This window comes from Betta splendens, chromosome 5 (genome assembly GCF_900634795.4).
Source record: "Betta splendens chromosome 5, fBetSpl5.4, whole genome shotgun sequence".
In the NCBI taxonomy this organism is placed as follows: Eukaryota; Metazoa; Chordata; class Actinopteri; order Anabantiformes; family Osphronemidae; genus Betta; species Betta splendens.
The window spans coordinates 15,071,899-15,098,202 of NC_040885.2; the positions used below are offsets into that span (position 1 = coordinate 15,071,899).

A 26,304-nucleotide genomic window follows, 5' to 3' on the forward strand; every position below is an offset into this window, starting at 1 on the left:
TTCATAACTTACAACCAGCTCAGCTTTACTGACGACGTTGTCTATATTTCTGTTATTTCATTTGTGGCAATACTCTATCCATCTCTTTCTGCAGACGCTTGTCATTTGTCATCTTGATAACTGCTGTTAACTGCCCTACTAGCAGCAGCTATTCTAATTTTTGACCAGCCAAAAAGACTAAAAGTCACAACACGTTTTTATATCTGCACTGGCTCACAGCGACTGCCCACATCAGGTCCACAAACTCTGACACTCGCCTACTCAGCAGTCAACTCCACAGCACCTTCCCAAGGCCAAACCCTTCTCATTCTCCTTTATTTGCCAAAAAAACTGAACTTCAAACACCAAAAGTTCCCAGGAACAGCTTTATATCCTGGTTTAGTTTAGTATTGGATGAAGGTACATTTTTACATCTATCCTGACTACCCATGTTCTGCAGTAGTTAGCGTTTGTAAATAATTGTTTTAATTTGTCTGAGGATTTGCTTCTGTAAATGCAGGGTCAAATTTTCTGAGCTCTGATAAAAGATTTAATGGGCAGTTATGCTTTTACTCTGCATCATAGCCAAGGGCACAAGTAGAATTCACATGATGTTGCGTCTGCTGTAATCAATAGGCTGTAAACCAAGGATGGATGGTGAGCTGTTATGGCCATAAAACAAGGGGCCCGTTGTATTGACACAGCCATCCATACTTCTGTGATAACTCTCTGTTGACTGGAGAAAGAGATTTTTCTACCCTTTCTGCCTTTATTTGCGCTCCAGGCTTCAAAGGTATTTGAGTATTGTTGCTACTGACTTTCAAGAATCAGAAGGTTTCTTGAGTCTTTTTTTCAATTCTTTACTTGAAGGGCTTTTATGAATAGCTTTTACACAGCGTCGCTTGTAAAAGATGAATGCTGCTGTCTCTATAAGCAAAATGCAGCGGCATCGTCATGGGCTGTTTGATTTAATAACACTAGGTACACTGTAAGACATGTCACACAATGACTGGAATTATACTGCAGATTGTTGGCTGTACTGTACTGTACTGTACTGTACTGTACTGTACTGTACTGTACTGTAAAGTATATCTCAGCCTTGGGTGAATATGTGAATGAATGAGGAGTTTTCTACAATCAAAATAGTTTGGGATTAATGTGTAAAACTACAGATAATACATGTAAAGAAGTAGATACTCAAATCCCTGAAATATTAAATGACATGTAAGTAACAAGACATGTAGAAAATGAAATAACTTCATAGTTTTAACCTTGAATAAAAAGATGTTACTACCACAAGCGTCTTGCACACAGTTCTTTTGCCTTTCACTTCTCTCTCATCTTCTGATTCTATACTGCAAATGTGTGCCGCAATCATCTGAGGGGGAGTGATAGGTATTGATTTTTTATTAAGACTTTTGTAGCTTTTAAGATATTGCACAATTAGAGCATCAGCGTTGAGCCATTAAGCTGAGTGTTGCTTTACACCTACTGTGTTTTTATCATTTGGCATTTTGATGATAATGGAATAAATAATCTCAGGCTCTGTTTCAGTGCCTAAATAAGACTTTGCCTTCTCGTAATTTCAAACTCAGTCAGCAACTCGGACCAGTTGGTCTTTGTAGGAGTCGCATTTAGGTGTTAAAAAATAAAAATGGTTTCCTTTGCTATGGTTATAAACCATTAATGTTACCAACACATGATGGCTGAAAATGTTCCTAACCATTGATAAAAAGAAACCGGCCACCAGCACTAATGCTGACCTTTGCTTTTCCTGCCTGCTATTTTATTATTTGCAGCTATAGGTTTTCCCCGATGAGATAATGTTATTATTATTGCCCCTCTTAGTAAAATGTTGTTTATTCCATTAATTACCATTGCTTTTTTATACTCTGTTGCTGTGGGAGCTGTCCAATGCGTGCAGCCAAGCAGAGCCTCTAAAAGCCCTTCTGGAAGATACATAAAAGTATAAACCTCAGGCAACTCCTCCTGAGGGCCTCTTAATGGGCTGGTGTCTTTCAGGAAGAGTTAAAATGTAAATTATGGAGAATTTTACACTTCTAAATGACAGCCTGGGGAACAGTGAGAGGCAAACCCAGGGTGGGTCCCTATCTTGACAACATTGGTGCAATAATCTATTCCAGCAATTGCCAGTGGCCGGGATATGCCTATGGTATTGCAACATAAAAAGCCACTGGATTGCAATAAGGGAGATGCAAGAATTCAAGTACAGTATAAGTCCTGGTATGAAGGCGAAAACGATACTAATTCAGTCTCCAGAGCTTTTACAAAGCATCCACGACGTAGGGCAGTCATATTTCAAATCTTTACAATGACAGCTCCATAATGTCACAAGTGCCTTTATAGGCTTTAACAATGCTTAACACACAGTTAGATTACCTGACTGGCCAATAAATAAAATGGCAGACTTAGTTTAGACATTGCATTTCATGCGTCCCCCCGGGGACGCTTGGCATTTATCGAAGGATAGAGGAATTAAACAGGCAGCTGCTTTGACACTGTAAGGAGGAGGATTATTTGAGGAAAGTGTCTTATATAAAGCACTTTGACCAGATGTTATCTCTTGTGTTACTGAGTGCAATGTAAAATACACAGTACTATATATACAGTACAGCAGGGGCGGCCGACCCTGGTCCTCCAGAGCCACTGTCCTGCTGGTTTTCCAACTCTCCCTGCTGATTACCTTGATCAGGTGTCAGTTAGCAGCTGATTGACTGAACACACATGGTCAAGGTAATCATTATTATCCGGGACAGGGAGAGGTGGAAAACCAGCAGGACAGTGGCTCTGGAGGACCAGGGTTGGCGCCCCTGCAGTACAGCATATATATTATTGCTTAGTTTACCTGTTCTATGTTCCTTTTAAACTTGGGTTTAGGTTTGATTAATGAATGAAAGTGACTTCTTGGTCGAACCTTGTATTTCTAAGCAGTTAAAACTCACTGAAGTTGTTAAAAACTTCACTGTGTGAGTGTTACTTTAAGCGCTGTGAGGTGTGAAGTGCAGTGAGTAATAAGTCTTTTTCTCCTACATCTGTCCACATTTGTGTCTGAGACGAATGCCCTGACAGCTCATGGCCATGTGTTTTAGTCTTGTAACACCTTTGTGAATAAAAATGTAGTGAAGCAGAATTCACTGCTCGCTTTCTCTACTTATATTAATATAATGTCTACTTCTACTTATATACTTATATAAAAACATCTCAATAGTTCTCCTAATGGGAGTCATCAACTTGAAAAAAATAAATAAATGACATTTGAAGATCATGTGTGACATTTTTAGCTAATGTGGCTAATGTAAAGGAGCAGTGTGATTATGCAGATACTGCATGATTGGTTCAGAATAAAGGCTTGGAAATTCCCTTCGTTTTTCACCTTTAATCTTTGAGCAGTTCTGATCGATCCTCCGTGGGTGAAGGTAATGTGTAAGAAACCTATCCTTACTTTGATGAATTTTTCATTTCATGTCATCTTCTGATTGAACAACAACAACAACTACAACAACAAAAACAGTTCTTTAATGACCATCGTGAGGGTGGGAAGGAGAGATGGAGGCCTGGACAGAAGATTACAGGGGCGTAGCTGAAAACACACACACTTTGAACAGTGAGCCAGGAGTAGAGGAGAGGAAACCTCAAGGAGATTTCTAAAGCAAAATAAAAACAGCATAGCAGGCAAAGGCTTTTAAATTGACACTCAGGCCTTTTTTCGTCCAGCAGGAAAAGGCACTGTACTGTGATGGCCTTACAGTTTCACCTTTAAAGTAAACAGTATCACATAGCAGTATGACTACAGAGCAGATGTACTATGTGTGTCCTTCCAGAGAGCTAGAATTTTAAGTGTAAGTGGTTTGATTTAAAAGTTATCACTAAAACGCACATTGCTGCCAAGTGAAGGGGCATGAGGTCCACAGGAACATGCCAGGAATAATTTGCTGCTGCTCTTTTCTAAGCACATGAGCACACCAGTGCCAACACTGGGGAAGTTTTGGACTGTGTAATGATTGCATATCAAGCTAGTAAAGTAAAACACTCATTGACTGGCAGCTATTTTGTTTTGAATGCACACTGACTAGTAGGCAAATAAATCCCCCAGCACCTCATTTCTTCTCTTTTCTTTATTTAGATACTCCAACAATTAAAGTATCTTCCAAGTCATCCCTGACTAAGTCTTGTTTCACTTGGTTATTGATGCTGTTCCCATTAGCTTTAAGTTTAGTGATGGGGTGAAGTTACACAGAGCTGTGACACATTTGCAAAATGAGGTTCTCAGTAATTGTTCTGAACATTGTGTCCTCTACAGTACATCTACACAGCTCATTAGCCATGACCTTCTAATTACAGTTAAAGAGAGTCATAATATCAGACTAAGTGATTAGACTAATTATATTATTATTATTTTTTCCCATTTGGAGTAACTTATTCTTACTTGTCTTTCCAACCAGTCCTGCCCGGAAGGGGAAACCTATTTGTATCACTACAATCAGAATCAGAAAAGCTTTATTGCCAGGTCCTGTAGAGGGCACTTTACAGAACGAGGGATTTGACTTGGTGTTGGCAGGTGGTGCATCTCAGCATGAAAAAAAGTTTCTTAGGTATGATATGATAGTCATTAGTCTAACCATTGAAAATTATATACCAAATATTTTCCGTTGTAAGTGACTACAGGCAGAGAAGGTAATTTCTGCTTCAAGGATCCACCCAAATATATTCATTTTTTGTGGACTTAGAACCAAACAAACCTAACAAAATGTCTTTTTAAATGGCCACTTACAGTAAATGATGCTCTTTATCATTTTATTTAGTTTGCTAAAGGTACTTGGTAGTCGTCAATATTTGTTTAATATGTTCTCTTCATTTTTTTACTATTGACATGTGACACCTTTAGTGGAGGTGTACTTTAGCATTAGTCCCAAACTTTTGGATCAGTGTTTATATCATGTATTGCAGCATTTCCCCACAATATCAAGGTTAACTGTTACTTTAGTGGGATCTGACTTGCAGATCCTACCCATGTACCTCCTGTTTGCAAACAAAATGGTACTGTAATAATGGTAATATGATATAAATGATAATGGTTTGCGATAGCTTTTGAAAAGTACTAGATCATGTAAAGTTCGATACTGTAATAGTGTACTGTAACTAATGTTACTCTTCCCTTCATTATTTTTCTTAATAATCCTTAATTAGTGTTTTAAAGCAGCGTTATTAATATATCTTGAATGAATGAAAAACAAAGTCACTGATCTACCCATTATAGTTCTATCAATTAAAATGTAATTAATGAAAGAAAAGGACAAAAAATAAACAATTACATTTCAAAACACACTCTGGGGCCTGTGGCTGCACTATCCCATAACTTTCTATCAATGCGTCTACCATAAGAGCTAATGTTTATCTCCAGTGTATGCTGTAGTTTTGCAATATTGCTTCCAGCCATCTGTGTCATAACTGAGCAGAGCCCTGTAGCACTCCGTCAAGAAATGATGTGCTCCCACATGGAAGTGACATTGGTAGCTCTGACTTTAATGGAAACCACCTGCATTCTGTGCCGGTGCGTGTTTTATGTCGCGCCCCCCTCATATTTTCTTTTTTCCTCACGGGTCACTGAGGGGGCAACTCTCCCTTCGGTGAGTTCACATTTTCATCATTCTTTCATTAACATGCCGTAATCTCTCACTGTTTGGGTTTACGCGCACGAGGAATGTGCTTCTGGTTTATCGCAAAGTTCTACCATGAACCATGAACTTATATATAAATAGCAACACAATATGTACCTGTGTGCATTTTGCAGACTATAGAAATGATGTTACAACCTTTCATTCACAGGAGACTTTTGTTTCTGGCTTTCAATCTTCAGGGCATTGCCTCCTGACAGCAAATGATAAATCTGTACCAGGCTCAGGGAGGGGTGCTGTTAGAATGGCTCCCTTGTGTGTGACAAAGGTTACACTGATAACTAGAGAGTAACAGCAGGGTTGTTATCATTTACTGAAACATGCATGATAAAAAAGTCTATTGGTTTTAAAAAAAATTGTAAACAATTAAATTATTTATCAGGATTATAAAAAAATTTAAGAATGTGAGACCTTATATTTGGAAAAAGATAGAAGGAAACACACGCCTTAAAGCTTTTAATACAAAATAAAAGCTAAAAGTGAAAGTATTAGAATCTTGGGAAAAGAAGAATTTCCAGAAGGCTTTTCATGAAGTATTCAGATACTGCAAAACTGTAGCAGCGCTATGTATAAATTCACAATCACTGTAGCGGTACTGTTGATGTGCATTAAAATATTAAGCAGAAATTGCTTTAAGTTTGAGAGACAAGCAGGTTCCTCACACAAGTCCCCACATGGCTGTTATTCAATTATTAGTACTGAGACATTCATGTTTAAGCAGGATGTTGCTGTATTTGGGTGGAGCTGTTTTGTTGATCCATTTACATCAGTGCATTGTGTTTTGTCAAGGGATTTTTCCTTTCATGTGTTTCAAATGCTAACCTGCAAAACACATAATCTAATCATAACAGATATTGTGCCAATTACCTACTGTTTCCTCTTTGAATTGTGGGATAAAAACAGTAATTGACCAAGCGTGAAGCAGCCAGATAACGTAGATACCTTGAATATATTTTTGAAAACAGCAGCTGGTTTGCATTGGGTCAAAATAAGGAAAACAAACACAGCTGGATGACAGGAAAAATGAACTAATGTTGGTAAATATAGAGCTCAGAAGAGGAGGAAATGATGCTGAGGAGAGGTCACTAACCTGCTGGTCTTTGATTCCTTGCGTTTTTGAACTACTCAAATATAATTTCTGCCCAGTTTTGAAAGTCCTACTGCAAATGTTAGTTTTTTAGTCAAGTTAAGGTTATTTGGAAGTCATTGCAACTGACTTCTTTCATCTTTTTGAAATCCAGTTTACATGACTCAGCTTGCAAATAAATATGCACACTAAACATTTGGTGCTCCACATAGTGCAGTGCCTCATGTTCGATGCATGCCTTGTGTATTTTAAATCATTTACTACTAATGTTACACCAACAACACCTGGTTGTCATGCATTCATATTATTAACTAATAATTTTGGTGCTGTTCAAATATCTTTTTAATCTCACTTTATCTACGGATTTAATGCCCCAGCCAAGCAATAGCGTGCACTACAGTTAGGACTGAAATAATATTGTTAGTATTACCTTTAAGTATCCACATCCTTTGGGATAATATGCTCGGCCTAATAAGGGCCATAAAAGCTATAAAAGCAGAAGCAGACAGACAAACAAGGTTACCCTGTTGGGCAGCCATTAGAAACAGACATGCTTGCATTTCTCTCACATTTTAGTCCTCAGAGGGAGTAAATAGGCTGTACTGACAGTGTTTACCCACAGGCCACCCAGCGCTAATCAAGAGGTTAAAAACACAGAAGTAAATGAAAATGCCACAGATCTTGCACTGCATCAGTGCCTCGCCACTGCTGTTTTAAATAGATCAATTGCTTCAGCTCACATTGTCAGGCCCTTAATATCCTCCCCCTAGACTTGTGGTTTAGCTCTTTAGTCCCATAAAAACAGGCTTGATGGATGGCTTGGCTGCACTCTGACAGAGGCATGGGAATCCCTAAACTACTCCCCTGCTCCACAGGGAACCCCACCTGCCACTACCACCCATCCACCCACCTTCTGGAGCTACCTAGCAAGCTGTTGTTCAGCATTTTGCCAGCTCAGTTTCATTTTTATAAATTAAATCCCAAGCTCAGTATATTCAGGGTTCCTACATGGGTCAATCTGACTGAGGCACAATGTTTATCTTTTGCAGGTGAGCAGACTAGCCAGGGGGCATGAGGGAGAGCAACCTGGTTGCAGATAGAAGTGACAGACTGACTTTGGCAGGAAATTGTAGATATTAGCTGCAGGGTTTTAACCTTGGCATGAGATAGGCCTCAAAAATGGTAAGTTTAGATCAGTAGGGCCGAGAGGTTAGCAGTCAGTTAAGGTTAACAGTTCACCATTTTGTCATGTTTGTCTGGAGGCAAGTCCTTCTAACGGAGACGGAAAGCGGTAGCAAAAGAGACAGGGGGAGAGATACTTAGACATCAGGAAGAGAAAGCTTAAGAAAAAATCATTCTTGAATAATAGTTCTCATCATCAATGGCCTGGAGAGATATCGATCAGCCATCTGGTCTCCTCAAGTCAAAAGGTAATCAGCTTTTTATTCCATCTCCATCACTTCTTACATTCCAATGGGATAGCAAGAGCGTGAGGGAACTGGGGGAGGCGTAAATTTCATACAGAAAGCTTCATATCCTCCAGTGATCATACTAAACTGAGACATTTGTCTCTGTTGGTTCTGTCCTTCCTTGCTCGCTTTAACCACCAGGCCGTCCAGGAGCAGGTGGAACCTTTGTAATCCATGGTGTGAAAAATGATCAGCTGCAGAAGTGTTTGCTCATAGTTTTGGTTCGACATTCATCAGTGTACTATATGACACATTATTCTGCTCCCACCAGTCAGTGTGACATATTGAAACAATTGCACACCGGAAAATCTCTACAGACTTTGACTTTAAAGGAAACCACAAATATATCATTAATGATATTATATGTTGGTATGTCCTGACAAAATTGAGGTACAGTATATGACAGCAAATGGTGCCAGGATTAATTGAATTCTAAGTGTGATGTGTTGCTCTTAACCAAGGTCAGTAAGTGGTTCTATTTACCAACAACAGAGAAATGTACTTTATAAAAGTAGTTTGAATACAATGTATTTAAGGCCTGGTGCAAATAAGGCGGATTTTAAACTACAGACTTGTATTTGATGTAATCCCACATTCCTTGTTGTCCTGTGTAGGGTGTTTAAAGTTATTTTATTGACTGGCTTAATTTGTAGTCCAATTTCCAATGTGTAAAGGAAACCAAAAAGTCCCTCTAAAGCATTTGTGCCATTTCTCGCCTGTGGTACATAAATCAGCTGTGGGGTCAAGAGGAGCAAAATAACCCGCTGAGACTTGATGATTGCTTTACAAGATGTGTAAAAAGCAGCCTAAGGCAGAAGCCCACCTGGCTATGACTTCAGTGAGCATTCTGAATGCTACTGAATGTTAATGAAACCCGCTCAGATCTCCTTAGCTCGGTCGTCGCCCGCCTTATAAACAGTTCTTTTTAAACCTGCCCTTTGTGTGTTCTTGACCACTTTCAGATCTACTGCATCTTCTCTGAGACCCCCCCCTACTGTATGTACAGCATAACCACAATAATATTCACGTGTCACTCCTGCACTTCGAGTCCACCACAGGCTGCCAAAACAGTTCTAGTTACAGAAGGGAAGCTCTGTTTTGTGCAGACATGCAGTATGAGTTGTTGGATCTATTACACAGGTCTCTGCTGGTCTAAACTATGTCTAAGTGGGTACGTTTGTCACAGGTGGATTAAACCTACTTTTAAAACCATCCAAAGAAAATCACAGCAAACAAAATGCACGTGGATAGACTGACTGTTATACACAAAATAATATTTTTTTCATTTTATTGAAACTGAAATTTTCAAAGTAAAATGAACAAGAAGGGATAAAAACTTTTCAGTGTGCCTGTATTTCCAAACTGTCTAAACAAGCTCTATCTGTCATTTGCTGTTCAAGGTGTATAGAACTCATCAAAACGTGGGGCGTATTGATTATTTAAAAGCACCGCTGGATGAAATAGATGTGCCCGCAGTGAGAAGGAGCAGGGGGTGAGCAGCATAAAATAACCAATTATATCATTCTTCTCTCTCGCCTGCTGCTCTGGACTGGCAACCCAAATTATGGCTATTTAACACATTACACAAAAAGGTACCGGGCTCTGTGTAGAACCTAAAAGTGCATTCTGGTACATTTTGCTCATGAGTGTCCTTTTTCATTCTCCACAAAATTTGTCGCTTTTGAAAATGAATAGAAGGTCAGTGAACAGAACAATCCCAGAAATCCTTTTCCTGTTTGAGGTATTTTCTGAGCTGGAGACTTTGACTCTGAACTTTCCTGAAGTGTCTTGTGTTTTTTTACTCTAGAACTCTGGGTTATGTGATCTCCTAAAAGTCTTCGCCAGCACAAACTGGTGCAGCAGTGTCTGTGTTCTGCTTCCTGGACTGGTGCGAGCAGGGAGGAAGGTTAGGCATGTGCGGCTGCTGGACTATCAGGCAGCACACAGCAATGCCTTTCACAGCCTTGTGTGTTACTATTGGCATCACTACACAGGCACAGTACCGTCAGCAGACTTACACACAGACACACTACATGGCACAGCGCATGGTCACAGTGTAAAATCACTTTGTAGTCAGCGTGCAACACACCCTGGAGGCAAGTATGGGTGTGTATACGATGTGCTGTGTGCCCCTAGGCTCATTGGTGCTGAAGGGGAAGGTTAAGCTGTAGCCAGATGTTGCAAGACAGTGTTCCAGTGGAGTCCCCAGTGTGAGCAGTGAGGGTTAGGAAAAAGGGCTTTCATGATTGTTGCATGGTCAGATATACTGCATAAATGTTTATATTTATTTGTCTTAGCTCGTATACTTGTTTTCTTAACACAGGCAAACAAAGAAGTCATTAAGGCGAGTGTTTATCTTTTTGTAAAGATCAGTGGAACATGTGACATGCTGATTTGTTTCATAAAGATCTAAACAATAATACACAAGTAACACATAACCATCTTTTCATTTCTGTCCACAGTGATTATAAATAATTACTGTGGATTTCTTTGCTGTTGCACTGTTATATTTGTAGACATAGTTGAACAATGATGAATGTCAAGGATAATGAAAGCAAAGAAAGCGCCTAACGATGTGTTTATAGAATTTGTATAGGGTCGGTCTCCTGAATTACAAAGTCAAGTGGAAAGCTGCTAGGTAGAGAGTGGTAATGGTGGAGCTCATCTTGCTTTTTACCAACATGGGTTGTTTTATATCTTTAGTGTAGTTTCTATGCCTCCAGGCGGGATGATAAGTGGAACTTTGCCAGTGGGATCCACTGACCTTTCCACCTTTCCAGAGGATCTGAGGGAGAGCAGCCTAACTTCTGTGATAAAGGATGGCTTGGGATCAGGGAGGAAAGTTAGCAAGAAATGAGCTGCTACTGTGCTGTTGTTGCAAAGATAACGAGAATCTCTTGTGATTACGAAGTGTCAGATCAGAGGATTCCAAGAACCTGTGTTGGATTACAGCCTCTTTTCCTTGTTGAACTCGTGGGATATCCCTCTGGAATGTCGCCTAGGGAACGAGGATTATGCATACTGGGAATCATAAGGAATTATGGGCTTGGGCTCAGTAGTTCTGGCAAAATGCTTAGCAGAGATGGCTGCGGCGTCGCAAGACGGGATGTAAGAAGGTGCGGTGCAAATAACAGTGAACGCAGCGAGAGAGCGGAGCAGTGATATTTTTTACTGAACAGTGGTGTTTCTCATGCATTGCATTTGCAGCTTTTACACTTTCCAGTTCCAGGTAAAGTAACCAGTGGATCCAAGGCTTAAGTGGATAACAAAGATAAAGTCATGAGGTACAGGATGTTAGGTGTCTGTGCTGTTTGTTTGCCAGTAAATGAACAAAGAGAGTTTTTTTTACTATTAACAAAAACGGACCTTATCAGTGGTACTAATATTTGACATCAACATCAGATGCAGCTGTCAGTCCGCAGATGTCCTTCAGACAGTATATGTAGGTCAAGATTGGAACCTGTAGCCATCGTAACCATTAGCTCTTCTCTTAGCCCTTGATATTTCTCAAGCCAATAATGTTTTTCTCTGTTCCCCTCCTTAAGATTGCTGCATGTATTACTATGACCCTCCTTTCCTAGTCCATAACCACTGATGTCTCCTTTTAGTGTGTGTCTCTGTAACTACTCAGACTGCATTAACCTCATCCAGCTGCAAGCTGAGATATTCAGTCTGATGCGCTTTTATGGGCACAATTTTACCCTATTTTAAATTAAAGTGTTAGATTCACTGTGCAAGGACAATGTAATTTAAAAGTGCAAAATAAACTTTTAGCATCAAACAAACATATTTTCTTTAGGTGCTGGCATGATTTTTAAAAAACCATGCAAGTAATAGTCAGTAGTTCTATTATAACCCGGTCTAATCCAACTATTTACAATGGTACAGGTTAAGAAATCAAAGTACAGGAATGCAGTACCCTTATGGGGTACAAAAGTACAAACGTTCCCCATTCAGTATGGTACATAGACAGTGAATCAATGCTCATGATAGAGCTGTTTTGTTCGTAATAACCGATACTGACAGGACTAAACATAGAGATCTGGTTTACAGCATGTGGCCAGGGTGGTGTCTTAGTTGTTAGTCATGCTCACACAGTGTGACTGTGAATTTCAAGTGAAGCTGAGAGCAGGACCTTTGATCTTGCAGACCAAACCTTTAAACAGAATGTCAGAGTCACTCCTTGCTACTTGGCAAACCTGATATGGGTAAGTTTAGCATTTCTTTTATTTACTTTCCCTGAAAAAGGCCAGTCCTGGATATTCTTCTTGCTTGTTTGAGGTTGAGGTTTGAAATGTGTAGTAGAAAACTGGCACCTCTTTGAGTGATCTCCAGTCTGTGGTGTCAGTGTGTAGCTGACAGGTCAGACTAAAAGTGGCCTTAAATTCAATTTATACAGTAGTTAGTGTACTGGCAAAACACAGTTTTGCTAGGTCTACCTTTGTTTATTGACACATTTGTAGGCATGTTTCCTATTTTGGTTAAATACAAATGTGATAATTTATTAAATTGCATTCTGAATACCAATATGTTTTGTGTTATAGCGCTTCACAAATAATTGTAGGAAGAACAATTCACCCGCAAATAACCATTCTGATTCAATGCCACGGAAATTGTTTATTGTAACCCGCACTTAATCCTCATGCGGTTTGAGTGCCTCACCTATTTGGTCCCACAAGTTGCACACAGGCCAAAAAGGACTAGAGATACACAGACAATGAACGCCAGCCAGAATGGAGGTGATGATCAAAATGAGGTCTTTTTGCCTTCACCCTCCATCTGCAGTGTTCCACAAACCCTCCCATTTCCTAGCAAGCCATGATCCTCTGACAGTAGCAATCACGTTCCATTGAAAATGCCCCTCGCATCAGAAAATGGCAGAATGTATAAATCTATAAAAGGTTTTAATGTTGTGGGCCTGCCATGATTGCCCAGGCTTTTATCTGTTATTCACTAGATCACACTGTCCCAGTCCCTTCTGCTTGGTGTGCCAGGCTAAAGGCAGGCAGGGAGAATTATGTATAATGACAGCTCCATTGTTGCAGGTAGATAGCCCATATCTTATCAATACTAATTGTATCTGCTTGACAGAGATATTTTCTCCCTACCTCATAATTTGCCTGTTGCCTGCTTTCATCAAAGGAAATGAAAAAAACAAAACAAAGCAAAACAAAAAATGGAAATAGAAGACACGAATAAACAGATACAATTATCTTTCTTTTAAAATAAGGATAATTACAACAACCAAAACCACAACAACAACAATATTACGTTCATTTGTCTTAACATCAACAACTCTCGTCCACAGTGCAGTAACACGAGGGGCTGGGTATGGAAGCACATTACCAGTTGCTATTTTGCTATCTTTACCGTGGCACTGTTTAAAGCCATCACTCAGTCTATTCTGCAAATGTTGAAGGAAAGTAATAATTTACCTGGAAATGAATTAACTCCCCAAGAACCATGTCACCCATCTCAATTCAATCCAGAAATGACTTTTTCATAATAATGAGAGCAGACGGGTGTCAGTAATTTACCAATCGGACTTATCCACCATTTGGATAAATCCCCTCCAAAACATCCTTGTAGTACTGTGTATTGTAGCTTGTATGTTTTTACTACTACATTTTTGGTAGCTGAAGTCCTCTAAAGCTAGGAACTAAGAACTTTACTGTATTGACATCAACTTACCTCTTGTCTTTTGAACACCATGTCTGTCACATAAGGTAAAAAGACTACACTGTTGCTGCTTGGACACAGTAAAGCCTGCTGTCCGATGTAAAACCACACATGCTGTTGGTGCGTCCTTGAGAAATACACTTATTTCACCTTTGCCCACTTAACAAAAGCCACTCAAGTTGGCTCCTGTTTAAAGTCTACTCAAACATGTGGAAATGGAAATGACAAGCTCTTCCAAGTTGACCCTTGACCTCCATTGTCGCTAGTGATGCTGTGCATGTTTTTCAGATTTCCTTCTGGCAAACACATCAGAAGTGTTTCTGGAATACGGCGGCACTTACTAGTGTAGTAGTCAGCGGACACATACAAACATATGAACTGGTCATTGGGATCCACATTAATTAAATAAAGGCTGCTAGTCTGTGTGTTGCATATCATATACTGTATTTTATGACTTTCCCCAAACTGTTTTTCTGACTTTTCTGACTTTGGCATGACCATTTTAATTTTGCATTTACATATACAGTATGTGCGTCTGACTGTCAATGCATAATTGGCTCTCTTTTTGTGCAGGATGTTAGTTGTTCAGCTTTAAACCACATTTATTGTTTGCAATGCGTCAGAACATAACCTTGTGAGGATTTGGGAGTCTCTCTCAATCAGTGTATCAGGTTCCCTATGTTCACTAGTTATAACATCCAGCTCTACTGAACATACTGTATGATTAATGCTTCATTGGAGACATTATGTAATCAGTTTCTCTAAGGGTTAAATTTAGCCATATTTGAAAGATGGCACCTGTGCTTCTAGGAAGGTAAAGTTAATGTGACTTGTTCAGTAACTTTTAGTGTTCAGAAACAAGTGACTTGTTTCGATATTATAGATTTATATAGACTCTGGGATAATGTTAAACCATACTAAAGCTGCATTCTTTTAAATTGTGGTAAATATCTGTTAGGGATCCAGGAAAGTGCCTTCAATTAGTCTGAATCATAAGACCTTCTTCTTTTAGCACTGGAAAGTTTCCCTTTTCTATTGCTTCCTTCACCAGAGGAGTACCTCATCCTATGTAAGCATATGATCCGCGGTCCATAACCACTGCTTTCTGAATCTAATGCTAAAGAGATCTGTGGAAAACTTCATGTTCAACTAAATTATGTCACAGAATACTTCTTGGGATTACAGAGACCCTATTTTAAAGGTTTAAGGGTCTATTTTATGACAACTTTAAATATGCTAAGCTAAATCAAGAAGCACTGACAAGACACTGAATAAAGGTATTTATAAAAATGTTTAACTATTCCTTTGAGCACAAAAGGAACTTTCACAGGATTTTAACTCCAGGCTTGCTGTATATCTAATGGAAGTCATTGAGCCAGCCAGGGTCTGATAATCCATTCTATACCTGCCGTGCCACATATTCACATAGGTAATAATGCTGAACATCATTTTTTTTATTTTAGCAAAGGCTGCTCTCATCCTTATTGTTCAAAGTTTTACAACTTTTTCCAGCTGTAGGGCAGGTTTCAAACATAATCTACAATCTTCAATTTTGGGCAGATGCTATAGCTTACAGGAACGGTGGTGGAAGGCTTTGGAGCAAAGAAAGGGAGGAAAAGAAGCACAACCTCTGTCAAGCTGGCTGGGCACAAAAAATGGCAACCAGCTTAATTTCAACCCATGGTCTTTGGGCCTGAGTCACTTCCCTGCTGAGCTTTACGACGGCTGCTCTTTGAAGTGTGGAGTGTTGGAATGGTCAGACGAACTCAATTCAGGGTGACACATGTACAGAGCCACACAGATGCTCATTTCTCACAATCACATGTGCGTGCACGTGTAGGAAATACACTGTAGACGTGTGACAGCCAAACACTGCACAGTGAGACGGTAGAAAACGAGTCAATTCTGAAGGCTTCTGATGTGATTCTTAACCAGTATCATCATCTAATCTGAGGCTGCATGCAAAAAAACAAGATATCACCAGTTTGTTACTATTTGTTGGAAGCCAAAATTGTCATGTCCTCTAATACAGTCCCTCTCCTGAATGCTGAACCAGAAGCCAAGGTTCACAGCATGATACCACCATTGCGATGGCGATATTATCCTACCGCATCGCATATCTGTGGAAGAAATGAAAATTCAAGGGAGGGGACTCCAGTCCACGAAATGGGGTTCATCCTCAAATCAAGTCTGTATTCATCTGTAAATCTCCCCATGTAGCTTGAAGCCCCACTTTTCCTTTCCTCCCATCACCTACAGTAGCCCTTCCTGGTAATCTGAAAATTTAAATTGGTTCTGCATCAGTCATAGTCAGGCCCTCTTTCTGCTCGTCACTCACAGTAGTGTAATATATTACAGAGAGTGAAGATGGACTAGATTATGTTGGCAGCCTCACTGATACGGTATGTGTGCATGTGCTTTTAGTGTCACTGGCATTTATTGGGCATGCTCCTAAGGTTCATCTGTAAAGTAAAGGTCAACGCATGTGATTTTAACAGCTGCATGATAAATAACCTCTGTATTTGAGCCAGTGTTTTGCCCACAGCAAGAAGAGTCTTAGCAAATTGACCATCTGCTATAAATCTAAGCTAATAGTTATAATCCGTCAGGTGTTTCTCCTGTTTATACTTCAATGTCTTTTTGTATTGACACACAGGTATCAAGGAAAAAAAGCGACTAAGTTATAGTGATATTTGCTGCACACATTTGACGATGACAAGATAGGTAACGTTGACTCTTAAGTTCAGTAATTATCTAATAGTGTTTACACCTATAGTTTTATTGTAACCAAATACCGACAGACACTGCTATCTTTTCCTTTTGGTCTACTTTGTTCTCATTTTGTTGTTGTTATAAGCTTAAAGTCATACTTACTGATTGAACAGTGATGTTGACCTTGGCACAATTTGAGACATACTGTAATTGCTCCTTATGAGAATATTTACTGGTGTCACAGTTGGTATACAGTAAGTGATAATGATCATTTTCTGTAAACTCTGTTTTCTGAATTATGGTGAATAAGCAGAAACAGAAATGTGATCAGGGAAAATAATAGCCGACATGTAATTATTAAATCATCACATCCAGTTTACTGCTGCCTTGACTTCTGAGTTCTTACTTAAATCATTTATTTGTTTAAAACAAATCCCACTTTCTCAGCATGTTTCCCAACCAATTTAGTTTAATCTTGAGTAAATGAAATCTGTTTTTTTCACCCTCTTTAATACAATTAGTTTCAGAACATTTAACCACAGTCTTAGGGTTGCACCTAAATTAACTGCACTGATTTTGTTTAGTGGAAAGCCAGACCTGGATCTGACTCAAGTACAAGGTGTACTCTGCAAGCTGAAGCTACTGATCAGGTGCATTTTACATAATTAAGGTCTTTAAACACTAGAGGCAAATTTCCTAATAGATTTTCTTACACGACAATAAATGGCAGTTATCCACATTTAGGTGTGACCTGTTTTTCATTTAGTAGAATTCATTCACACAGATACTGCAGATGCAGTGTTTGATTAGGTAATCTGATCATGTTTGCGAGATGATACATATTTCACGTATGTGTAAAGTAAAACTTGTGATTTTCAGTGTGATTAGATACACATTCAAATGCCCAATTTCTCGCTTTACAAAGTCACTGCTGGCTATTTGTGGTACTACTGGCCCAGAGAAGTGGATCACAGAGCTCTGAACAGCTGAAGCGAGTACAAAGAAATTCAACACAACAACAAGTGTGAATAAATTGTAAATCACCATAATCGTGTTCCAGGAGGCCCCAAGAAATGGATGATGTCATTAGGGGCACTGCCGGTTCCTGGTCCCAGAACAACTTCTCAGCTGGAATGTACTCAGCTCCACTATTCCCCTGTCGAAAGGTAATGTAGAGTCCAATATCTACTTTTTTCTCAGAGGGGGAGGCTGCTTTCTTGTTGAATAATTGAGACCCAGAGAGGAAAACCAATGGTTTTGCATTAGATAACACCATGACCCCATTGCTTCTCCCTCTTTTAAAAACCTTCTTTACCTTTTTTTGTGCTACCTACATTTACTTCCTTTACAAAGCTCACCATGAGCCCGGCAGCGTTCTGTTTCATGAGATGTTGTTTTGTACCCTGAATATTGTAATGTGGCACGTACCTCATCTGACTCATGGGCCAAGCAATAATTCATAATAGCCTCTGAATAAGTGGAGTCACCTTTGTTGTCTGTTGTCTGTAGCTCCTTGCCGGATGACCATCCTGTTGTTTCCCAAGAGAATGGATTAATCTTGAAAATATCTCGAACTGTACATCAACGCTGAAGTACAGATGCTAGAAAAAGAGACGAGTGTATAGTGCTATCACAACAGCGGTGTTGGAGTGGTGTGCTGGGGAGCTGACAACAAAGTGAAGCAGACAGGTGGGATGAGGATAAAAGAGCTGGAATAAAGGCCAGCTACGCTGTAGGGCTGAGCTTTTACAGTGTTAGAGAGAAGCATGAGTACGATACTGAACTCCATTTGAGATAACACATTTCACCCAGTTCTGTGAAGCAGCCATGAAGCACATTCAGCCTCACATATTCAGATTGTGCAATGATTTATGCCCAGATGTCCCTAGCTGGCAGCCTGCCCGCTAGCGAGTCTGTATGAAATACCCTGGACTGTCTTCAGATTTAGAAGTGTTCTACTGTTCTTTGTGGCATTTTCTTGCACGCCTGACAAGTTTCAGAACACATTCATAAGTAGCATAATGTAAGGGACAGTGTATACTTATCAGGGCTGTAGATTTGACTATACACTAGACTTTAGTCCATTTTCAAAACTGAACCGGCTCCAAACATATTCCTCTGTGCGTCTCCAAAAGGAATAGGCTGCTTTGGTTGGTGTAATGATTCATTATGTCTTTTTCTGCTCCATTTCCCCCTGAATTGCAGCAGAGAATGTGGGAGTTCAACCCATTTACAGTATGTTAGTCTTTGGCGATGCCATCTACGTAACAACATGGCATGTATTTTATTAACTACACTCGTGTTTTCGAATGGCACAGATTGATGCTAATTTAACAAGTGTCTTAGATAGTAACTGAGTGTCAGGAATGTTTTAGTGCGGCCTTCTTGCTGGATACAAAAGTGCATCTCATGGATTTACTAGATAGCGCCGAGGCCTGTCTGAGCTTAGAAACATGAATTTAAACTCCAGTATTATAATGCACCAACTCAATGTCATAAAGACTGACATTTATGGGAGGTTGTGTCAGTCAAAAATATGATCAGCCAGATACCCTTGAGTTAAAACTTTTCAATATAAATGGAAGATTCACATTCTATTTCACACATCTTTGGGATATGTTTGAACTAAATTTCAGGGCACATTTTGTAAAGCCCGCACTGACTGTGTGTCTTTGTTGGATGAATTATAATTGCATTGTGTGAGCTTGTTATTCATAAAAATAACATCTAATAGAAGACCATGACTTCTGGCCAATTAGCTAAGAGTCTTATTCAACGTCATTTTTTAATTATTTGTTTTGCTGTGCTTTGTTTTTGCCATGTTTGATAATACACTGGCTGCAAGTGGTGCCCATAATGACAACTTGACATACGGTGCAATGTCATTTTGAAGTGAAAGTCTATGAACAAAGACTTGCATTGTGCAGTTTTATTGTGTGTTATCAATGCACTGGGGAAACTGCGCATTGAACAATGTAAACCACCTACGTCGCCTTTTCAAAGAGAGAAGCCATGGAAAGGCTTTTCAGCCTCGCTCTCTACTATTAGAAACCTGAAATAATTGGCAACAATTATGACTGCGTCCAGTGAGTTTGCTAAGTAGCCAAAAGGATTTTTATTTGTATGTAAGGGCAGTGAAAAATAGATTCTCTTTCAAATGTGACAGACTAATACCTGAATAAAACACTTGAAGTTTATAGCAACTCTTGAACAAACTTATAAAATAGAGTTCAACATTATCACATACATTCTAAAAAACAATCAATGTGGCAAGTAAAACCTCCAACAGAACACAGGTCAGTTTAGAATTTGAGAAATAGCAAAATACCAGAAGAATTAACAGCTTAATAATACTAAAATTCATCATGTTCAAGGGAGGGGGTAGACGGTTGCAGAGCTGAATAGACAGGTGCCTTCAAACTAAGAGACCAGGGCGTCAGTTATTAGGGTGAGTGAGGTTTGCTCTGAGTGGTGGAGACATCCAGTAGACGTCCGATGGCAGCAACGAGCCGGTTGTGTCTTAGGAACTCAAAGCTTCTAGTTAGAGCGAATCAGGACTGAGCCCGTTCAGCCATGTTTCTCGCCGGTCCGTCATCAGGGCAGATGATTTCAATCATTTTATCGGAGTGACATTGTCTCAGTGGGTTTTCTCAGGACTTCACCTCAGTTCTCACCTCAGTTCTCTCAATTGTTAAGCTAACCAGAGAAACTTACTGCCCTTGCACATATACACACATATACAAGAAAACTAAGTCTCACTAGTTACTACTTCAGTTTAAATCACTGTTCACTGTCTTTTCTATATTATACTATATCTTTGCTTTAACCTAGGCTGGTACAGTAGAGTATTAGCTATATGAACTCTTGGATTTTTATGTATCAGAACTTTAAAGAACTTTCAATAAAATGAATAAAGCAGTGCTGATATTGTGGTATAATAAAAACAAATTGTGTCTGAATTATCACAGCATTCTTTTGTAATACTTACGTAATACGTGAGGTGACACCACTTTGCCACAGATGTCTTACCGCTTTTTATTTAGAGTCATTACTCAGTCAGAACATAAATACACGTTACACACACACTATCATTATTGGAATACTGGCAGAGAGAGGTCTTTTACAGGTGACGTGCTCACCTCATTTACACATTTTTCACCATTTAAAAAAATCCCTGTGATTGTTGTCTTTACACTGGAAACTTCCAATGCTGGTATTTAAAGCAGCAGGTCTCCCCAGTGTGTACATGTTTTAAAAATATTTCTAAATAGCCTCATGGCGTTTAGTTTTTAATAACATGATATGTGGTTCACAGGTTCATGAGGCAGAGCACAGTTAAATTTTTACTGAATTACTGATGCTGAATTCATAATCATCAACACCTTTTTTTAATTAAATGTTTCTGCTATGTTTTGTTGTACTGTTTTTTGTATGTTAGTTTTAGAGTTTAGAATGTTCAATTCATGTTTTATTACCTGATTGCTGTTATTTTGTGTTCTTTTCTTTTAAGGTTCTCTTGTACTGTATGTATTGCCTGGTTTGTTTTCATTTGACTGGAGCGTGTCCCCTCATGTGCTGGCAGTAGCTTGATCACTAGTGCTGAATGATGCAACATTCACACAAAGCATGTCAGCTGATAGCAGGCAACGTAAAAGCAAAATTGATTAAACCATTATAAACTATACATCATGTAGCATAGAGCGGTAGGGGATAAAAGAAGCAATGTCTCGCACTGTGATGTGCAATGGACGAGACCGAGATGAGCCATTTTGATATGGTTCCATGTGCAACCACTTCATATTCCAAGCCTGATACATGACAAATAGCTTTAAGGATAAAGAGCAGAGTGTTTTATCTGAGCTGTAAGAGCAATAAAACAGTGAGTTTTTAACTGCCATTACATACCAATAAATGATGTACATGGAAAATCAGTGCTGGACAACAAATCTATTTATATATAAACCAGTCAGATTACATGTGAAAAGCTAGTACTGGAAAAGCTACAGTGGTATGTTCTTGTGATGATGTTTGTGTTTTCAGTTTTGCGCATGTAAAATAAGCTTTTTTTGTTTGTGCAGGACACATTCATTTATTTTATATGGAAACCGAAAAGGTCACAGATGTATCAGTGCCATTGCCCCAGTCAAAATGCCACCTGAGGCTTTCATGACACCACATGCTAAGTTCTGTATAAACCTCAGCTCAGCCTCCGTCTTCCTCTGTGAGTGTGCAGCGTTGCACGCACACTCACTGGAGGTTAATGTGTGTCATTGGTTAGCTGGTGGTATTATAAGGGTTAAGTGGGTTTGGAGCTAGTTGGGTCACAATAAAACGACCTCATCTCCCTCCGTATATGCTTGCTGTGGCAGCCATGTAAAACAGATTAGCAGCTACTTGACTTGGATCTGCACTTATTGGCGCATCAGGGATGGGAAATGATTTACATAGCTAGATAAAATGGACCTCGGGTCTCGAATCTTGAACCTACCTGTAGCACATGCAGTAAAACCTGGGCATCTTATAAAAACTTGCAAAAACCTCTCCCAGCATCACATCTTTTTTTAGTATATATAAAATATATATTATTATATTATTATTCCTCAGGTCGTGACCAGGTTCATGCTGGTCTCATTTTAGTCCCATATGCAGGGACACTTCTCAAGGACAATCCTTTAGGCCATCTGTCTTGTCTTCAGCCTTTCTTTGTTTAGAAGGATGAACATACCTACATACATACATGATCATACCTTATAAATATGACTTTCTTCATCTAACACAAAAAACTATGATTTCGGGCTGTTAGAAATTACATGCATTGCCCAAGGTTCAAAACAGAATGCTAAGTATTACACAGAATTCAATATGTTAGTACCATTCAAACATGAGTTGTTAAAATGTCTAGATAAACCAATGCAAACACACACCTAATATACAGCCCATTCAAACAGCCTTTCTTCATTCATCTTTGTGTACATAAAACTTCCACACATACATACACATACAGTACACACGTGCATTACAGTCACTTAAGAAACCTCTTGTTCTTCAGTCTTTCGAATATGAATTGCATCAACGTGTCTGCCTGTAGTCTTCAAACAGCAAAATCTAAAAATTACCTAAATGATTTTTAGTTGTATTCTTTCCTTCGGTGTTTGTGTAGAACAGACTTCCCAGCAGTTTACTGACCAGCACAGTGAAACACTGAAACCCATTTTGTGTTTATCTCTCACAGACCACTACACAAAGCCTGAAATGACTGAATAGCACACCTCAGCTGCAGCAAACAGGGCTAGACAGAGGGGCTGTGCGACCATTTATCACCACCAATAGGTCATAGTTTACAACTTGACGTTGGACATACATCATCAGCCAGACAGTGGGACTGGTGTAAAATGGAGTCTGTTGTGATTAGATTATGTTATGTCAGCCACGTTCAGAGGTAAACTCACTACAAGAGAATTTGGAAAATGGCACATTTATTTGAGAAGCTGTGTTACCGAGGATTAGTAAATAAACTGGACAGGTGTGGACAAAGTCCTGTGCAGCTGAAGTTCACGTCAGCTCTACAAGACAATCTGTTATAGGCTACTAATGATACGTGGTGCTTCAGGAAAGCCTAAATATAAGCGTCACACAGTCAGACTCCTCCTGAAGCCAACGCTGCTGGGTTTGGTTCCCTTTCCTTGTTTCACCCACAGGGACCTGCAGCTCTCTGCTGCTAAACCAGCTTAACAGCCTTTATTAAATTCATGCACTCCATCCTTTTTGTGCTTTTTGTCAAATATAGAATCTGCTCTTCATCTGGGCATCAAACAATGGGAAAACAAGTTACTGTAAGGTACTGTGAACCACAGAATGCACTGACTTTATTGACTTTACATTTGCCTGGCCCACTGCACACATACGGTGGAAGATCACAGAGGGATCCGTCCTGCCAAGGGACCTTTATCCACACTGTGGATTAGAGATTCTCTGTGTGGATGATTAGCCGAACCCAGCTCATATTGACATCGAGGCAGGTACCTGCCCGTCATTAAGTTTTAATAAGACTCACCACATAGTTCCTCATTAATAGCTGCCCACAGGGCACGCGTAGGACCTTTGCATAGAAAGGGGAGAGAGAGCGAGAGCTCAGAAAAGAGGGTGGGGTGACTTAAAAGAGGAGACAACAAATTCATATGGCTCCGCTGGTAGAATATTAATAAAGATGGACCTGTGGACCCATGTTTGTGCACATGCTACACATTTTCCAGCCCATGTAGACGTTCTCTGCACTTCAGTGTGCTGCGCAGCCTGTGAAATACGAATTCAAACACCAACCAATTACTTCAATTCAAAGGAAGGCGTTTGAGACTCTCCGTCTAAATATTTGAGCTCAGGGAGCAAGTGGAGTTTTGGGAGTAAACACATTCGGTGTGCAGGCCTGATCATGTGTGTGAGTGTGTCGTACTTAGACAAGACTGAGGACTTAGAAATAGCTCAAACAGCAAATCAAAGGAAAGAGTTGTAAATCTAGCCCCTAGATACTCACTAAGTGCTGAACTTTAAAAACATCAAGTGTGCTGTTCCCGAAGCTAGCGTTACCCAAGCTATCTGCAACGCTGAACGTTTCCAAACCCTCCCCAAAAATAAACAAGTAAATGGGATTGTTAACCAGTCTATGTGCTGGCTTTGTTGTTTCACCGTTGCCTTTCATTGCTCGGCGTTCCCCTTATGTAACCTTCAGTATAAAACTTTGCGATGGGAGCTTTTCGGTGATGTGCACTGAAAACCTGTCTTGGGTTGTGGGGTGAAGGGGAGCGTTTCAGGTGGAGACGCCGCGCAGACATTAGAGTTGAAGGGGAAGCACTTAAAAGCCTCTGTCAGAGTCTGAGACCCGTGAAGGGTACAAACATGTTAGGCAGCTGGAGTGTAATAAAGACAATTGAAGGTATGCACATGTCCTGCTGACATTCTGATGCAGGGGATGTAAGGTTTGAGTAACTCCTATGCATGACATGGGGAACATAGCGTCAGTGTAGGGGACTTTTGACTCTAGGAAGGATAGGGAGGTACTGTAAAGTACTATAGGTTATTTAGACACTAAATGCCACATATGAGCAACAGTGGGCTGAATGTCCAACTGATAGATTGATTAATTGATAAGATGCTATGTTAAAACCGAAGTCGTCTCTCTCTCTTTGAACATACGAGTTCATTCTATACAGTAGTTCAAATCTGTGACTGGCAACAGAAAAAAATGCTTTTGCAAACCTATAGAGCAATTTGACACACTCTACAGTATGTCCCTGACTTTTACAGCACGTGATGACTGTGACTGTTGTTGTTGAGCGGCAAAACACTTGGAAAAGGCTCCATGGACGGAGAATTTGACAAGAGGACGGCGTCGCTCCAGTCAGACTACAACACCTCAGCACGGCGTCTGCAGGCTCATCATGTTGTGCTTCTCTCCACCTCTCCAGCAGCTGCCTGTTCGTCCTCAAAGCCGAAGCTCCCTGTAAAAACTAAAACAACAATCCCCAGAAAGGGCATATTACACAATGCTTTAATAAAGGTCCCCAATAAGAACACAAACTCTCATGACACTTAACGCGTGGGACCTTTGTTTATTCAGCGGAAAAACAATAGGTGTAACATTGCCAATGTTGAGGCCGACAGAGAGTGTGGGTGTGTGTGAATGACAAACCAGAAAGTGCTTGTTTTTCTAAATGTCCTCTCCATCTCACAACCTGACTGAAACGTAGTGGGTCGCCAGTCCTGCTGGAAACATATGGATGTCACATTCTGAGCGCATACGAGAGAAATGTCACGCCCATAGCTCACCTGAAAAGGCCACCGCTGTTTCACTGCACTTACCTTCATATCACACCTTCATAAGAACGATGTTACGTCAACAAAAAGGCTTTTGACAATATAACACGTGTCCCTCTTTCATCTTACATTTTCAGTACCGCCACATCACGTCGGCTCATTAGGAGTCACAGTGTCTCGCTCTGCCTGGATCTGTTCTTCAGGTTTCGACCTGGCCTTGTTCATTCTATAATGTAAACCATTCTGTTATTGTATTTCTAATTAAACAGATGTTTGCATGAATAAAAAATGAAAACAAATTTAAATCTCTCCATTAAATCTGTAGCCACAGTGTGAGAAACCTTCAATCAATATTTTCTTCTTCCTATCAGTTCCAGGCGACTGAGCTTGGCAGTGGCATACTATTAGGTTATTACAAAAGCAAATCAGTCAGCAGAATTAATTTTCTTGAAAAATATGAGTCTGGCTAAAGGGATTAATAACTATTGCCGAGCATGTAGGTGCTGAATTTTTGTGGCTTTTACCCAGGCAACTCTGCATGCATGCTAATTCTGCCTGGTGTTCTATCACTGGACCTCACAGGGCAGTTAACTTTCTTCTGTACACTTTATTGTGTACTCCACCACAGAGGAAGTAGATATCAATATTCAAGATATCCTGCACTATCTCGTCCAGAATGGGCTTTGCTTCTTGCTGTTGTGTGGCCAATTACAATAAAAGGGCCCACATGTCTTCTGTAAATGGTTCATGCGCTTGATCAAGATGAATGTCTTTATCTGTTTTAGAAGTGATCACGCATGAAGTTGTGATGTGTAGGGAGATGAAAAGCATGTATGCTCTTTAGGGTGCGATTTTGAAAGCTGTGGGTTTG

At 39.8% G+C, this 26,304-nt stretch overlaps 1 protein-coding gene across 7 annotated transcripts in view; it reads left to right on the forward strand.

Annotated features, from left to right (window-relative positions):
- LOC114855663 (cadherin-22-like) overlaps positions 1–26,304 on the forward strand; it is a 159,395-nt gene that overhangs the window by 13,197 nt on the left and 119,894 nt on the right. For 4 of the 7 annotated variants that reach the window (XM_029151002.3, XM_029151004.3, XM_029151005.3 and 1 more), the window contains exon 2: positions 17,683–17,788. The exons of the other annotated variants lie outside the window; for them this stretch is intronic. The gene's annotated coding sequence lies outside the window, so the exon portion shown is untranslated. The remainder of the gene's footprint in view (positions 1–17,682; positions 17,789–26,304) is intronic. 7 annotated transcript variants of the gene reach the window in all.